The sequence below is a fragment of the Dromiciops gliroides genome, chromosome 3 (genome assembly GCF_019393635.1).
Source record: "Dromiciops gliroides isolate mDroGli1 chromosome 3, mDroGli1.pri, whole genome shotgun sequence".
In the NCBI taxonomy this organism is placed as follows: Eukaryota; Metazoa; Chordata; class Mammalia; order Microbiotheria; family Microbiotheriidae; genus Dromiciops; species Dromiciops gliroides.
In genome coordinates, this window is record NC_057863.1 from 462,516,098 (window position 1) to 462,532,576 (window position 16,479).

General features: G+C 35.0%; 1 pseudogene; it reads right to left on the reverse strand.

The window, feature by feature from the left end:
• Nucleotides 1–12,615: 12,615 nt before the first annotated feature.
• LOC122750643 lies at nucleotides 12,616–13,179 on the reverse strand (annotated as a pseudogene).
• Nucleotides 13,180–16,479: the final 3,300 nt, after the last annotated feature.

Here is a 16,479-nt window from a genome sequence, read left to right on the forward strand (position 1 = left end):
AGTATTATATCAAGATTCTTTTTTTAAAATAACAATGTTCAGGTAGTCTAACTGTTCTTATTTTATTTATCCACACTGTTCTCCAGATCAGTTTGTTTTTTGATGAGATAATTAACTTTTCTTTTTTTGTTTGTTTGTTATTATTTTTCATTACTTCCCTTTGCCCAATTCTAATTCTCAAGGAATTATTTTCTTCCTTAAGTTTTTGATTCTCTATTTCAAGTTGGTTAACTTTCTTTTCATAATTTTCTTGATTTTCTTGGATTGTTCTTATTTTTTTTCTATTTTTTTCCTCAATATTTGTTATTTGATATTTAAAGTTCTTTTAAAATTCTTCCAAGAACTCTTTGTGTATGGAACCATTTGACATTTCTCATTGAAAACAGAGAGGCTTTTTTTTAAAAGCTACATTATCTTCCTCTGAATATGAACCCAGATCTCCTCTATAGCCATAGTAGTTACCTATGGTTGGGTTCTATGTCCTTTGCTTATTCATTTTTTTTATTGTGTTTTTAACAGCTATTAGTATAATGAAATTGTAATCCCAAGGTGTGGGGAATGATGGCCCAAGACTCAGGTTCCTTTTATTCATTCATTGATTCATTGACTCATTCTCTCACTCATTCATTCATTCATTTTTATATTTATTCAATTCTTCATCCATCTATTTATTTGTGTGTTCATTCATTCATTTATCAACTTAAAGTGTTATTTTAAAATTGTTTGGGGGAAAATGGAAAAAACTCAGGTATGGATGGTGCTTCTGTTGGTCTACCATCTTGGCTCCATTCAAGAGAAGTAATCTTCATGACCATAGATAGCACCAGTCATAGTTTGTCCACACAGTAGGTGTTCAAAAAATACTTTTGACTAATTTAATCCTAGTGTCAGGCTACATATAGCATTGTAAACAATAAACAAAGGAACTTTTAAACAAGAAAACAAAATTATGAGATGGTATTGTTCTTATCCCTTCTGAAAATGCTGGATCTCATGACCTAAACATCAAATCCATATCTCATGGGCAAAATAATCAACTGAACTCCACAGTAATGATTGCTTTGTAATTTTTAACATGTGAAACTTCATCTGAGTTACCTATTGTCTTTTATTTTATCTTCCAATCTTATGCTAAAATTTCCCCTTTTGTATCTTTGAGCTTTAACCATCTCTGGTCTGTGAAGTTTTTATTGGTTAAGCCCTTATTCTTTACCTTACTATTATAAAATGGGATGTAGTCTTATCCTCAGGAACTTGATTCCTTTTTTTTAATAAAAATATTTTATTACTTTCCAGTTACATGTAAAGATAGTTTTTAACATTTTTTCATGGGATTTTTAGTTCCAAATTTTTCTCCCAACCTCCCTTCCCTCCCCCCCCCAAAGACAGAAAGCAATCTGTTATAGGTCATATATGTACAATCACATTAAACATATTTCTGCATTATTCATATTGTGAAAGAGGAATCAGAGCACAAGGGAAAAACCTCAAATAAGAAGGGAAAAAACAGCCAAAAAGTAGAAACAATATGGTTCAATCTGCATGCAGAATCCACAATTCTTTTTTCTGGATGTGGAGAACATTTTCTATCATAAGTACTTTGAAATTGTTTTTGATCATTGCACTGCTGAAAAGAGCCAAGTCTATCACAGTTGATCATCACACAATGTTGCTGTTACTTTATACAATGTTCTCCTGGTTCTGCTCCTCTCACTCATCATCAGTTCATGCAAGTGCTTCCAGGTTTCTTTGAAATCCTCCTGCTCAACCATTTTTTATAGCACAATAGTATTCCATTACATTCATATACCACAACTTGTTTAGCCACAACCCAATTGGTGGGTATTCCCTTGATTTCCAATTCTTTGCCACCACAAAAAGAGCTGCTTTAAGGTTTTTTTTTTGTATATGTGGGTGCTTTTCCCTTTTCTATGATCTCTTTGTGATACAGACCTAGTAGTGGTATTACTAGGTCAAAGGATATGCACAGTCCCATAGCCCTTTGGGCATAGATCCAAATTGCTCTCAAGAATGGTTGGATCAGTTTAGATCTCCACCAACAATGCATTATTTGAACTTGATTCTAATGGTTTTATATAAATACAATATTTCATTATGATAGCTAACTTTTATATAGAGCTTTAACTTTTGCCAAGCCCTTTACATATATTATTTCATGTGATTATCCCAACAGACCTGTGAGGTAGAAGCCTCTTTTATCCCCATCTTATAGGACTTTATTTGCCTTGGTTCTCCTATTGTAATCACTCCAATATTTCAAGGATCCTCTTTGTCTGTGTGGGCATATTTTTCATTTCTCAATAGACTAGTTCATGAGTTTGAGGTCCAAAAATAATTATAACCTGTTTTCTAAAACTCTAACAATTAGGTTTAATATCTAATTTATCTATTTATCTGAAATTTTACTAAGAGTGGTCTTCATACATAGATATATAGTACAACACAAAACTCTAAAATCAAGTTTAGTAGGACCCACTGGAGGTTATACTATGTTGGCACATCTTTTGAAAGCCCAGCATCCAATCCATGGCATCATTAAGATTTGTAGTGTAAAGTTTCTATCTGCATGGGGATAAAATTCTAGCTAGACTGTCTAAAAATCTAATGAATATTTTCCATAAATTATAAGCTTTAGCAAGAGTTTAGACTTTTAAGCATTTATTAAGAAGCATAAGAATTTGGTGAGGAGAGAGAAAGAGGCCAAGATTCCTTCATCTATCTATCTCAGGGAGCCAGCATCTCAGCTCCACTCAGAAAGAGGTCCCGGGTGAAAGAGAGACCTATCGCTCCTTCCTCCTCCCAGAAACCTCCTCTCCAGCAGGAAACAGGGCTGTCCACACACCCACATCTCCAAGCTAATTGGCTGGTAGCTCTGATTGACAATTCCCACAAGTGGTTCTATAGATGTAACTTCTGGACACTAAAGTCACATGGTCTCTAAATCACACACTTTCTCCTCATGGCAAAGCTTCCCTATAGTATTGCTCTAGTAGGGGGTGCAATTCCAATTCTCACAGTCCCCCCTGTGCTTCGAGTGAAGAAAGATGGTTTTCTCACATGAAGCAATAACATTACAGATGCTTGTGACTAAGTAAAGGGAATGAAAAAGAAATTGAGTGACACATTGACAAAGGCTAAAGGAGGCACTCCTTTGTCACAGTAGGAATCATTTGATGGAATGTTGCATTGATAAATTCAATGGTAAATTGGCTAAAGGCAAGAGCCACTCTCTTCTTAAATATCTATGATATTTTATTATAAGAAGGAGCTATAGCATAGTAGAGAGTTAGGCCCTGAGCATAAAGACTTGGGTTCAAGTCCATTCTGTGATACATACTGGCTTGATGACCCCAGAAATTTACTTAAATTCTCAGTGTTCTAGGCAACTAAAACTATAAATTATGGAGAAGATTATGACCCGAGTTGTTAAGGGAAGTTTCAGCAACAGAGTTCCTCATATCAATGAAATAACAGGTCTGGTACCATTCCCTCTATGTTAGCATACCCTTTTAGGCTCTATAAAAGTTTGACTCATTGAAATGTACATACGTTTTTCCTATGGTGTAAATTTTGGATGAAAGCAATGAAGTAAAGTGGATAGATTATTTGATTTAGAATCAGAAAGAGCACTCTTAGACAAATCCTATTTCCTTTCTCTGAAGTGTATGTCCCTAGACACACCACTTAAACCTCTTTATACCTCAGGCAATATGCCACCTCCTCCAAGACTTACTTAGTTATAGGTTGTATTGGATAGAACCAAATGCTGGCTTTGAAGTCAGAAAGACATGAATTCAAATCCAGCTTCAGATATTTACTAGCTTTTCTGACCTGCAAAATGGGGATAATAATAGTACTTAACTCCTAGAGTGGTTGTAACAAATAAATTAGATATTTGTAAGGCACTTAGCATAGTGCTTGACATTTAGTAAGTGCTATATAAATGCTAGCTATAATAATAATAGCTATTAATGATATTTTTATTATCAAAGTAAGTGCTGCCCTATGTAGGTGATTTAAGCTCCAAGAAAGGTGTTACCCATGCTAGTGAAATTACTGTTTATTTTCCTTATTAGTTTCTTGAAATTACGATTTTAGTTTTGATTAAAATTGAATACAAAAATTTCAAGATGCAAAAGTCACATTGTGAGTTCATTTATTGATGCCCTGTGGATGTTTTTTTTTTTTTTGTTGTTGTTGTTGTTTTTCCATGAAAGACTTAAGGCCATAATCCTAGTTGAAGTATTATGGGCTTTTTCCATCTTCGTTTGGTGTAACAGAACAGACCTCATTTCAGCTGAGCCTTCAGATGCACAGGAGGCAACTCACAAAATGGTTAGCACATCTGCTTGAGTTTGATTGGTGGCATTGTCCAGTAGCAGTGAAGCACAGAACACTCTACTGCACTACTTTTCCAGATTGTCAATTCCCTGCCCAGATGGTTTCAGCACAAGACAATATCCAGTGAATGACTTTTTTAGGCAATTAAAGAAAAAGATCTCTTCCAAGAAGGATTTTCCAAATGCCCCTGTATTACAGCATATGACGTAGAAACATCCTGTGTATTTAGGCAGAACTCTTTTTCCTAACAGAGAAGTGAGCCCATGTGGAATTGCATAGATGGTAGTGTTGAGTTTTCCCAAGCCTTCAGGGACATTGTGCCCATTCCTTCAAATGAAAATAAATAAATTAAAAGTAAAAACACAGTATAACAGCTGTGGCATATCTTTTCATAAAAGAGCATGTTGAAATTTCTTTTTCATCAAAAATTTATTTTCCAGTTGTTTGACTAATTCACTTGTATTTTAAAATAATTTGAATTTTTACTTGGGGATTAAAGGTGGACAAAAGGATAGATACTGTGATTAGAAAAGAGTCAGGAAGAAAAGATGACAGAAAGATTAGAAATTGTATATGTATATGTATATGTGTATATACACATATGTACAGATTCACATGCATATATAAGCATATATACATACATATATATGTGTAATCTTTTGAGGGAGGAATGTCAATTATTAATGTTTATGCTTAGTAAATTTTCTCACCACTTTTGGCGATATGATATGGGACCAAATAAACAAATCAGTTTGAGATGATAAGAGTAGACTAAACTACAGGAGATAAATGGTGACTTTTAGACATTAGATGAGACCTTCTAAAGAAAGAGCCAATTATTTTTTAGCCCTAGAAATGAGGAAAAATGAAATGTTTTTTTTTCTTTTTTCTTTTCTTTTCTTTTTTTTATTAGGCAATTGGGGTTAAGTGACTTGCCCAGGGTCACACAGCTAGTAAGTGTCAAGTGTCTGAGGCCAGATCTGAACTCATGTCCTCCTGAATCCAGGGCCGCTGCTCTATCCACTGTGCCACCTAGCCAGCCCCTAAATTTTTTTTAAAGATACTTTAACAGTCTCAACTGTCAGGCAGTAATTTTAATCCAGAGTGGAGAAAATACACAAAATGAGCAAAATAAAGGTGTTATCAATACATATTATTTAATTAAAAGAATATTTTTGGCAAGCTAAATTACATTTTTATTTGAGGGTAGTTATAGATTCACAGATAAGAGGGGAGAAAACCTTTGGGGAGGTGGTTAGGCTGCACTTGCCTTCTGGAACATCGCCAGATCAATGAAGAGATAAAAGTACTTCTGATCTACTCAAATTCCCCAGGCTTAATGAATAACAGGGAGGAAATTTTCCTCTTTACAGGTCATTGTTCTCAATAGCATGTACTCTTTGGTCTTTGGGTAACTGAAATGCTCTCCTTTTGCTAAAGAATAATTTGACATTAGGAATATGGTATGAAGCCCATTCCTCACTTCTAGCAGTTTGCTGTCTGGCTTCTGTCTCCTATATGAAGTGTGTGTGTGTGTGTGTGTGTGTGTGTGTGTGTGTGTGTGTGTGTTTTCTATTCAAGGATGAGGGAAAAGACCACTTAGGAAGGGGTCATCATGTCTTTCATTAATATTGAGAAGACGGGTATATCTGTCTATTGGGAAATATTGAGGGACAAACTGAAATGCATAAGTGGCCAATGGTAAAGTTGGTTTTGTAAGATTGTGCCTGAGATATCCCCTTCTAATTAGCTATAGAATTATCATAATATTGTCTATTTTGACAATATAAAGAGGTGCTTGTGGGTAGCGGAGGAGTTAGCCAGTGTTTCTAAAGTATGAGGCCCATAGAAACTGAGTACAAATTTAGAAAAATAACCCAGATGGGACTGCAATTGGAAAAAATAAATAAAGGGTTGGTTCCTTTTCTTTTTGACATAGTTTATAGAGTAATCAGATCCCTTGGAGTTTATAAAGAACATTGCCTTCCCAATCTTTCAGCAGAGAAAGAATAACTAATATGAATTTTCAGTAGGGAAACAAACACTTGCCAAGCTATCATCCTCAAGATTTCCTAATTGACTTCCTTCATCATAATTGTCTCCTCCCAACCCTCCCATCATGTTATAATCTTCAAACTGAATGAAAGGAAATAGAGTGCTGTGGTGGAAGTTGAAAAGAAGTATATTAAGATAAAAGTAAGGGAAAAATACTAACAAAGTTATCTAGAAATAGAATTTTTTGCCTGAGAAGGTAGTAATTTTCTCTTTTTTATTATTACATTTTAAAATTTATAGCAGATAGTGTCTTTCTTCATATGTCCTTTATAGTTAATTTGGATATTTATAATAGTCAAAATAACTCACCCGTTGTAAGTCAAAACAATATTGCTGCTATTATATAAATTGTTCTTTTGGTTCTGCTTATTTTGCTCTTCATTATTTCATGTGTCTTTCCATTTTTTTTCTAAAATCATTGAGCTCTTCATTTCTTATAGCACAGAATTTTCCATCACAATCATATCCCAAAACTTGTTCAGCCATTCCCCAATTGATGGACATCCCTGAAATTTCCTGTTCTTGGCCACCACAAAGAGCTGGTATGAACATTTTAGAATATATGGGGTCTTTACTTTTTCCCCTAATCATCTTGGGAAACAGATCTAGTATTAGTAGTACTGGGTCAAAGGTCTATAGGTAGTTTAATAACTTTGGGGGCATAATTCCAGATTGCCCTCCAAAATGTTTGATATATTCACAATTTCACCAGCAATGAATTAGTGTTCAAAATTTCCCATATCCCCTTTACCATTTGTTACTTCCCCCTTTAATAATTTTAGCCAATCTTGTAGGTGCAAAATGATATCTCAAGGTTGCTTTAATTTGTATTACTCTAATCATTAATGATTAAGAATGTTTTTTCTATATTACTATAAATTATTTTGATTTCTTCATTGGAAAATTTCCTGTTCATATACTTTGACTATTTATAAATCGGGGAATTACTTACATTCTTATAGATTTGACAGTTTCTTATATATTTAAGATATGAGACTTGTATCTGATAAACTGTCTATAAAAAATTGCCCCAATGTTCTCTTTTCCTTCTGATCTTGGTTATATTTATTTTATTTGTACAAAATCTTTTTAATTTCATGTTATCAAAATTATCCATTTTATATCTAACTTTCCTCTAATTTTCTGTTTAGCAAAGTTTTTAAAGAAAAGGTTGAATCATCACAATAAAGTAATAAGCTACAAAATAAACAAAAGACTAAGCTTCAAAAAACAATAGCATTTCTATGTAATAATAAAGAACAGATGACAATTACAGAAAAGGGAATCTCATTCAAAATAAGTATAAAATGCATATGAGGATCAATCTACCAAGGCATACTTGATACTTGTATAGATTTAATTTCAGAATGCTCCTAAAGGAAAGAAATAACAACCTAAATAGCTGGAGGATTATTCAGTGCTCTTGGCTGTGCCATGCAAACACAGTAGCAATGATGATAATACTAAAGTCAATTTGCAGTTCTACTTTTATATCAATCTAATTACCAAGGAGATAGTTTACATAGCTAGATAAAACATTTTTTAAAAATTCATTTTGAGAAACAAATGATTTTGATTCAAGAGCATATATACATATATAAACATATCTATGTCTATATCTATATCTATATCTATATATGTATAGTGTGTGTGTGTGCAGTAATGAAATGGAAACAGGTTTCCAAGATCTCAAACTATATTATAAAATATTTAATAGTATTTTATTTTTTTATTATTACATGTAAAGATAGTTTTCAACATTCATTTTTATAAGATTTTGAGTTCCAAACTTTTCTCCCTTCTTCCCTTTCTTCCCCCATCCCAAAACCGGTAAGCAATCTGATCTAGGCTACACAGTACAATTATGTGAGCCTTATTTCCACATTATTCATTTTATGGAAAAAAGAATCAGAATAAAAGAGAAAAATGCAATAAAAAAGAATAAAAACAACAACAAAGTGAAAATAGTATGCTTCATTCTGCATTCAGACTCCATAATTCTTTTTCTTGGTATGGAGAGAATTTTCCATCATAAGTCTTTTGGAATAGTCTTAGATAGTTCTATTTCAGAGAAGAGCTAAATCTGTCACAGTTGATCACCACACAATATTGCTCTAATTGTGTACGATATTCTCCTGGTTCTGCTCATGTCACTCAGCATCAATTCATGTAAATCTTTCCAGATTTCTCTGAAATCTGCTTGCTCATCATTTCATATAGCACAATAGTATTCCATCACATTCTTATACTTCAACCTTCAGCCATTCCCCAATTGATGGACATCCCCAAAATATCCAATTCTTTGCCACCACAAAGAGAGCAGCTATAACTATTTTGTACATGTGGGTCCTTTTCTCTTTTTTATGATTTTTTTTTAGGATATAGACCTCATAGTGTTATTACTGAGTCAAAGGGTATGCAGTTTTATATCCCTTTGGGCATAGTTATAAATTACTCTCCAGAATGGTTGAATCAGTTCACAACCCCACCAATTGTGCATTAGTGTTCCAATTTTCCCACATCTAAAGCTTGTGACATTTTCCTTTTCTGTCATATTAGCCAATCTGATAGGTATGAGGTTGTATGTCTGAATAGTTTTAATTTACATTTCTCTAATCAATAGTAATTGAGAAATTTTTCATATGATTATAGATAGCTTTAATTTATTTATCTGAAAGCTATTTGTTCATATCCTTTGACATTTTCTCTGTTTACTCATTTTCCCAACCTATTTCTTGATTTTTACCTCTTTGTTAAAGTGGGGCTCTGCTTCTAGGGTAGAGGGTGCACTGGCTCAAGCTTCAGGAGAATTATGCAGCTGTCTTCAAAGATACTTCTAGGGATTTGTAAATTTTCAGTTCTTCCGAGGTGGTATGATTTATGGAGAGGTATGTTTACCACTGACTTGTGTTCTGGTCTGCAAGTGACTACAAGTTGTTTTTCTTCCCTGGAACTATGAGGAGCTTCCTGCTCTACTGTGGCCACAAGATCTGGCATACTAGTGCTCCTCCATGTCTTGGGATTGCTACCCAAGACTGATACCCAGATCCAAGTATGGGCAAAGCAACAGAGTCCAGCCTCAGTTGTAGTAAAAAGACCCCTATAATCTCCTTCTGGCCAATTGTCGACCCTCTTACCCTCTGTGGGCTGAGTTCCAGAAGCAATTACTGCCATTGTTGATTCAGTGGCTGACCAGGCCTGCTCCTCATTTCCTGGGGATAGAACTGTACTGAGGCAGCCAGAACTGGACTGTGCTCCACTCTCACCCTTTCTTGCCAAGCTTCTAAGTTGTCTTTGGCTTGAAAATTATTTCACCCTGTCCTTTTCTGCTGCTCTGGGAATTTTCTTATGACATTATTTGAATGTATTTGGAGGGGTTTGGAGGGGAGCTCAGGTGAGTCACTGCCTTTTCTCTCCAATCTTGACTCCACCCCTCCTGAATGTTTCTTAACTGTTGAATGACTTGTATTATTATAAATTTGATTCAGTTCTCTATAGATTTGAGAAATGAGACCTTTATCAGAAACACTGGTTGGAAAAAACTTTCCCATCTTTCTACTTTCCTTCTAAACTTGCTTGCATTGGTTTTGTTTCTGCAAAACCTTTTGAATTTAATGTAATCTAAATTATTCATTTTGCATTTCATACTGTTCTCTATCTCATCTTTGGTCATAAATTCTTCCCCTTTCCATAGATTTGAGAGGTAAATGATTCCTTCTTCTTCTAATTTGCCTATGGAATCACCCTTTATGTCTAAATCATATACCCATTTTGACCTTATTTTGGTATATATGTAAGATGTTAGTTCATGCCTAATTTCTGGCATACTATTTTCTAGTTTTCTCAGCAGTTTTTGTCAAATAGTGAGTGTCTATCCTAGGGGTTAGAGTCTTTGGGTTTATCAAACAGGACATTGCTTTACTCATTTCCTACTGTATTTTGTGCACTTAACCTCTTCCACTGATCCACAACTCTGTTTCTTAGCCAGTGCAAAAAAGTTTTGATGGTTGCCACTGTATAATATGGTTTTAGATAGGTTACAACTATGCCACCATCCTTTACATTTTATAAATTAATTAATTGATTATTTTTACCTTTTGTTCTTCTGGATTAATTTTGTTATCATTTTGTCTAGCTGAATAATTTTTTTTTTGTAGTTTGGTTGTAATGGCATCAAATAAATTAATTTACCTAGAGTTGTCATTATTATATTACCTTGGTCCACCCATGAGCAATAGATAGTTTTCTATTTGTTTTGATCTGACTTTTTTGGGTGAAAAAGGTTTTGGGATTGTGTTAATATAATTCCTGGGTTTGTCTTGGCAGGTAGATTCTTTTTTTTTTTGTTTGTTTGTTTGGTTTTTTTTGGTTGGGCAATGAGGGTTAAGTGACTTGCCCAAGGTCACACAGCTAGTAAGTGTCAAGTGTCTGAAGCTGGATTTGAACTCAGGTACTCCTGAATCCAGGGCCAGTGCTCTATCCACTGCGCCACCTAGCTGCCTCCCATTGGCAGGTAGATTCTTAAATACTTTATATTGTTTAGAGTTATTTTAAATAAAATTTTTCTTTCTGACTTTTGGTGCTAGGATTTATTTCTCATATATGGCAATGCTGATTATTTATGTGGGTTTATTTTATATCCTGCAACTTTGATAAAGTTGTTAATTGTTTCAAGGATCTTTTTAGTTGATTCTTTGGGATTCTATAAGTATACCATCATATCATTTGTAAAGAGTGAAAGTTTTGTTTCCTCTTTGCCTATTCTAATTCCTTCAATTTCTTCTTCTCTTACGGCTAAACCTAACATTTATAGTACAATATTGAATAATTATGATGATAATGGACATCGTTTGTTTCACCCCTGATCTTATTGGGAATGCTCCTAACTTACCTCCATTAGATATAATGCTGGCTGATGGTTTTAGATAGATGCTTCTATTATTTTAAAGAAAGCTCCACTTATTTATATACTCTTTGGTGTTTTTAGTAAGAATGGGTGTTATTTTTTGTCAAAAGTTTTCTCTGTATCTATTGAGATAATCAAATGATTTTGGTTAGTTTTGTTATTGATGTAGTCAATTATGATGATAGTTTTCCTAATATTGAACCAGCTCTGCATTCCTGCTATAAAATTCTACCTGGTCATAGTTTATTATCCTGGTGATAAATTGCTGTTAACTCTTTGCTAATATATAATTTTGATTTTTTGCATCAATATTCATTGGGAAAATTGTCTATAATTATCTTTCTATGTTTTGACTCTTCCTGGTTTAGGTATCAGGACCATATTTGCCTCCTAAAAGGAATTTGGCAGGTCTCCACCTATTTTTCCAAATAATTTATATAGTATGAGAATTAATTTTCTTTAAATGTTTGGTAGAATTCACTTGTAAATCTATCTGGTCCTGCAGATTTTTTCTTAGACAGTTCATTGATGGCTTGTTCAATTTCTTTTTTTTCAAAAATAGGCTCATTTAAGTACTTTATTTCCTCTTTTGTTAATCTGAGCTGTTTATATATTTGTAAATATTCATCCATAAATAATCATCCATTTCCCTTTGATTGTCACATTTATTGGTTGAGCAAAATAGTTCCTAATTATTACTTTAATTTCAGCTTCATTGGTGGTGAATTCATCGTTTTAATTTTTGATACTGGTAATTTTGTTTTCTTTTTCTCCTTCTTTTGTCTTCTTCTGGGAAATGATGGTTAAGTGACTTGCTCAGGGTCACACAGCTAGTTAGTGTCCAGTCTCTGAGGCCAGATTTGAACTCACTCAGGTCCTCCTGAATCCAGGGCTGGTACATAATGTACCACTGCACTGCACCACCTAGCTGCTCCCAGTTTTCTTCTTTTTTAAAAAATCAAATTAACCAAATGTTCATCTATTTTCTTGTTTTTTTTTTGTTTGTTTGTTTTCAGGGGAAGCAGCTTTTATTCAAGGAGGACATAGCTACTGCCTCCAGCAGATAAAGTGACATAAATTTTCATGTTGCATCTCTCCAGGATCTTCACATCTTTCCAAGTAATGAGGAAGTGGTGGAATCATGATCCCAGTGTCTGCCAGCTGTCCCCAAGTGATGCCAGACTATGAGTCCCAGCATACAGTAAGGGCAAAGCTTATTTGTAGCAATGCAACCCATAGGCCCAGTTACTGCAACTTCATGGCAAGAGGCAGAGAAGGGCAACTCTATCAGCTGGGTGGATGAAGGTGGTGAGAGCAGAAGGAGGCAGGAGCCAAGTACATCAGAAGTTCAGGCAGAGGTATTACTTCTCTTTGTGTTGGATCACCCCCTTCTGGATCAAGTCTGGGATCTCTACTGCCAGCCAAGGGCCCAACCCCAGAGCCATAAGATGATCCAGTCCAAACTTTGGCACATTCCTAGCCCACAATGGTTTGAAGTGTTCAGTTAGACATATTTTGCCACCCCTATACATCTTTGCTGTCTTTCCATCCAGTTTAGGGACAGCAATCTCTGGTGCAGTAGAGGGATATGTAATCGGGATATCAAACTCCAGGTCAAATTCATACTTAAGTAGGTCATGGATGTACCAGCATTTTCCAAACCATCTAGTCCCTTCCTTGTTGGACTCCAGTCAAAACCAGTCAATGTCAGCATTCTTGTTATTCTCCACATACCAAATAAGAGCCTGAAACTCCTCCTTGAGTCGTTGCACCCACAACTCCTGATCCCGGGGCCCAGCATTTGTTTTCAGCACCGGGATCTTGGAGACAACGCACCGGGTGACCTTGTCTACCATCTTAGATCCTTCTTGTTTTTTTTCCATAAAAATCACCACTTAGTTTTATTTATTAGTTCTATAATTTTCTTACTTTCAATTCTGTTAATCTCTCCTTTAATTTTCAGTATTTCAAATTTGATATTTAATTGGGAGATTTTAAATTTGTTTTTTCTAGCTTTTTTAGTTGCATGACCAATTCATTGATCTCCTCTTTCTCTCTTCAATTCATGTAAGCCTTTAGAGATATAAAATTTCCCCTAAGAACTGCTTTGGCTACATTTCATAAGTTTTTGCATGTTGTCTCATTGTTGTCATTCTCTTTGATTAAATTATTTGTTTGTATGATTTGTTGTTTGACCCACTCATTTTTTAGGATGAGATTATTTACTTTCCAATTAATTTTTAGTCTACCTTTTCATGCCCCTTTATTATACAAAATTTTTATTGCTCCATGTGAAAAATTATGCATTTACTAATTCTACCTTTCTACATTTGACTGTGAGGTTTTTATGCCCTAATGTATGGTCATTTTTTGTGTAGGTGCCATGTACCATTGAGATAAAAGGCATATTCTTTTTCTGTCTCCATTTAGTTTTCTCCAGTGTTCTATCATATCTAAATTTTCTATTTCACCTCCTTAACTTCTTTCTTATTTATCTGTTAGATTTCTCTTGTTCTGAGAAAGGGTGGTTGAGGTTCCCCACGAGTATTGTTTTGTTGTCTATTTCTTCTTGTAACTCACTTTACTTTTCCTTTAAGAATTTGGATGCTATCTTAGTTGGTGCATATATATTTAGTGTTGGCATTACTTCATTCTATAAGGTACCTTTTAACAAGATGTAGTTTCTTTCCTTATCTATTTTAATCAGGTCTGTTTTTGCCTTGTCTGAAATAAAGATTGCTACCCCTGCTTTTTTTACTTCATATGAAGCATAATATATCCTATTTCAGCCTTTTTCCTTTACTTTGTGTGTATCTCTTTGCTTCAAATATGTTTCTTGTATGCAACATATTGTTGGATTCTGTTTTGTTTTATTTTTCTTTTGTGGAGCAATGAGGGTTAAGTGACTTGCCCAGGGTCACACAGCTAGTACATATCAAGTGTCTGAGGCTGGATTTGAACTCAGGTCCTCCTGAATCTAAGGCCAGTTCTTTATCTATTGTGCCACCCAGCTGTTCCTTGGATTCTGGTTTTTAATCTACTCTGCTATTAACTTCTGTTTTATGTGAGATTCATGCCATTCACATTCACAATTGTGATCACTAACTGTGCATTTACTTCCATCCTATTTTCCCCTTGTTTATTCTTTTCCTCTCCTTTTACCCAGTCCCTTTTTACCAATGTTTTATTTCTGACCACTGCCTATCTTAATCTGATTTCCCTTATATCACCCGCCCCTCCTTTCTTCCTCTCCCCTCCATTTCTCTACAGGGTAAGGCAAATTTTATACCCACCTGAGTGTATATTTTATTCTCTCCTAGTGCCTAATCTCATGAGAGTAAGGTTCAAACCATGTTCACCCCATGCCTTCTTCCCCTCTACTCAAATAGGTCTTTTTGCACCTCTCCATGTAATGTAATTACTCCATTCTGCCTCCCCTTTTCTCTTCTCCTAGTACAAACCTCTTTTTTCACCCCTTAACCATTTTTTAATATCATCACATAAAAATAAATTTATACCCACACCGTCTGACTATGTATACTCCTATTTTCCCTAATAGAGATACAGTTCTCAAGAATTATATGTATCAGGGGCAGCTAGATGGTGCAGTGAATAAAGCATCAGCCCTAGATTCAGGAGGACCTGAGTTCAAATCTGGCCTCAAACACTTGACACTTACTGTGTGACCTTGGGCAAGTCACTTTACCCTCATTGCCCTGCAAAACAAAAATAGAAAAGAAACACACACACACACACACACACACACACACACAGTTATAAGTATCATCTTCCTGTGTAGGGGTATCAACATTTCAACCTTGTCGAAAAACATATTCCCCCCCCCCCCCCGTTTTACCTTTTTATGCTTCTCTTGAGTCTTGTATTTGAAGATTGAATTTCAGTTAAGTTCTGGTTCTTTCAATAGGGAAGTTTGAAAGTCCTGCATTTTATTGAATACCTATCTTTTCCTCCAAAAGATTATGATCAATTTTTCTGGATAATTGATTCTTGGTTACAATCCAAGCTCTGTTGCCTTCCAGAATATCATATTCCAAGCCCTCTAATCATATAATATTGAAGTTGTGATTTTCTGTGTAATCCTGACTATGGTGCTGATATTTGAATTATTTCTATCTAACTGCTTGCAGTATGTTCTCCTTCACTTGACAATTCTGATATTTTGTTACAATATCCATTGGAGTTTTTATTTTGGGGTCTCTTTCAGGAGGATTGGTGGATTCTTTCACTGAACATTTTACTCTCTGGTTCTCAGATATTGGAGCTGTTCTCCTTGATAATTTCCTGAAATATGCTGTCTAGGCTCTTTTTTTGATCATGACTTTCAAATAGTCCAATAATTCTTCTATTGTCTCTTGGATCTATTTTCTAAGCCTGTTGTTTTTCTGATGAGCTATTTTAAATTTTCTTTAATTTTTACATTCTTTTGATTCTGTTTGATTGATTCCTGATTCTCATGGAGTAATTAACTTTCATCTGCCCAATTCTGATTTTTAAGGAATTATTTTCCCTAATCAGCTTTTGTACCTCCTTTTCCATTTGGCCAATTGTAGTTTTTAAGGAAGTGTTTTCCTCAGTAAATTTTTGTTCGTTTTCCAGGCTATTGACTGTCTCTTGCATAAGTCTCATTTCTTTTCCCAATTTTTCTTTTACCTTTCTTATTTGATTTCTAAATTCTTTTTGTACTCTCTGAAAAAAGCTTCTTGTTTTTGAGACCAATTCATCTTCCCCTTTGAGGCATCACATGTAAGCATTTTGACAACGTGGTGCCATTCTGAGTTTGTGTTTTATCTCCCCTGTCATCACAGTAGCTTTCTATTGTAAGGGTTCTTTTCTGTTTCTTACTCATATTTTAATCCTATTTTGAGCCTTTTACATTTGAGCTCTGCTCTTGGGGTATAGGGGGTACTGTTCTAAGCTTCTTTTGTTGAGAGCCAGAGGCTTGATCACTGGCTTTATACTCTGTGGCCTTAGTGACTCATGGTGTGCTTACTGCGTTGGGGTGACCCAACCTAATTGCATCTGTTGGATAGCAGATTCCCCACCTGGCAGATTATCTTTTGTATTGTGGCTGGTGGGGAGGGGGCTCACAACTGGTCTGCTGTGCTATTGGCCTGCTGAGCCTGCACTGAGGGCCC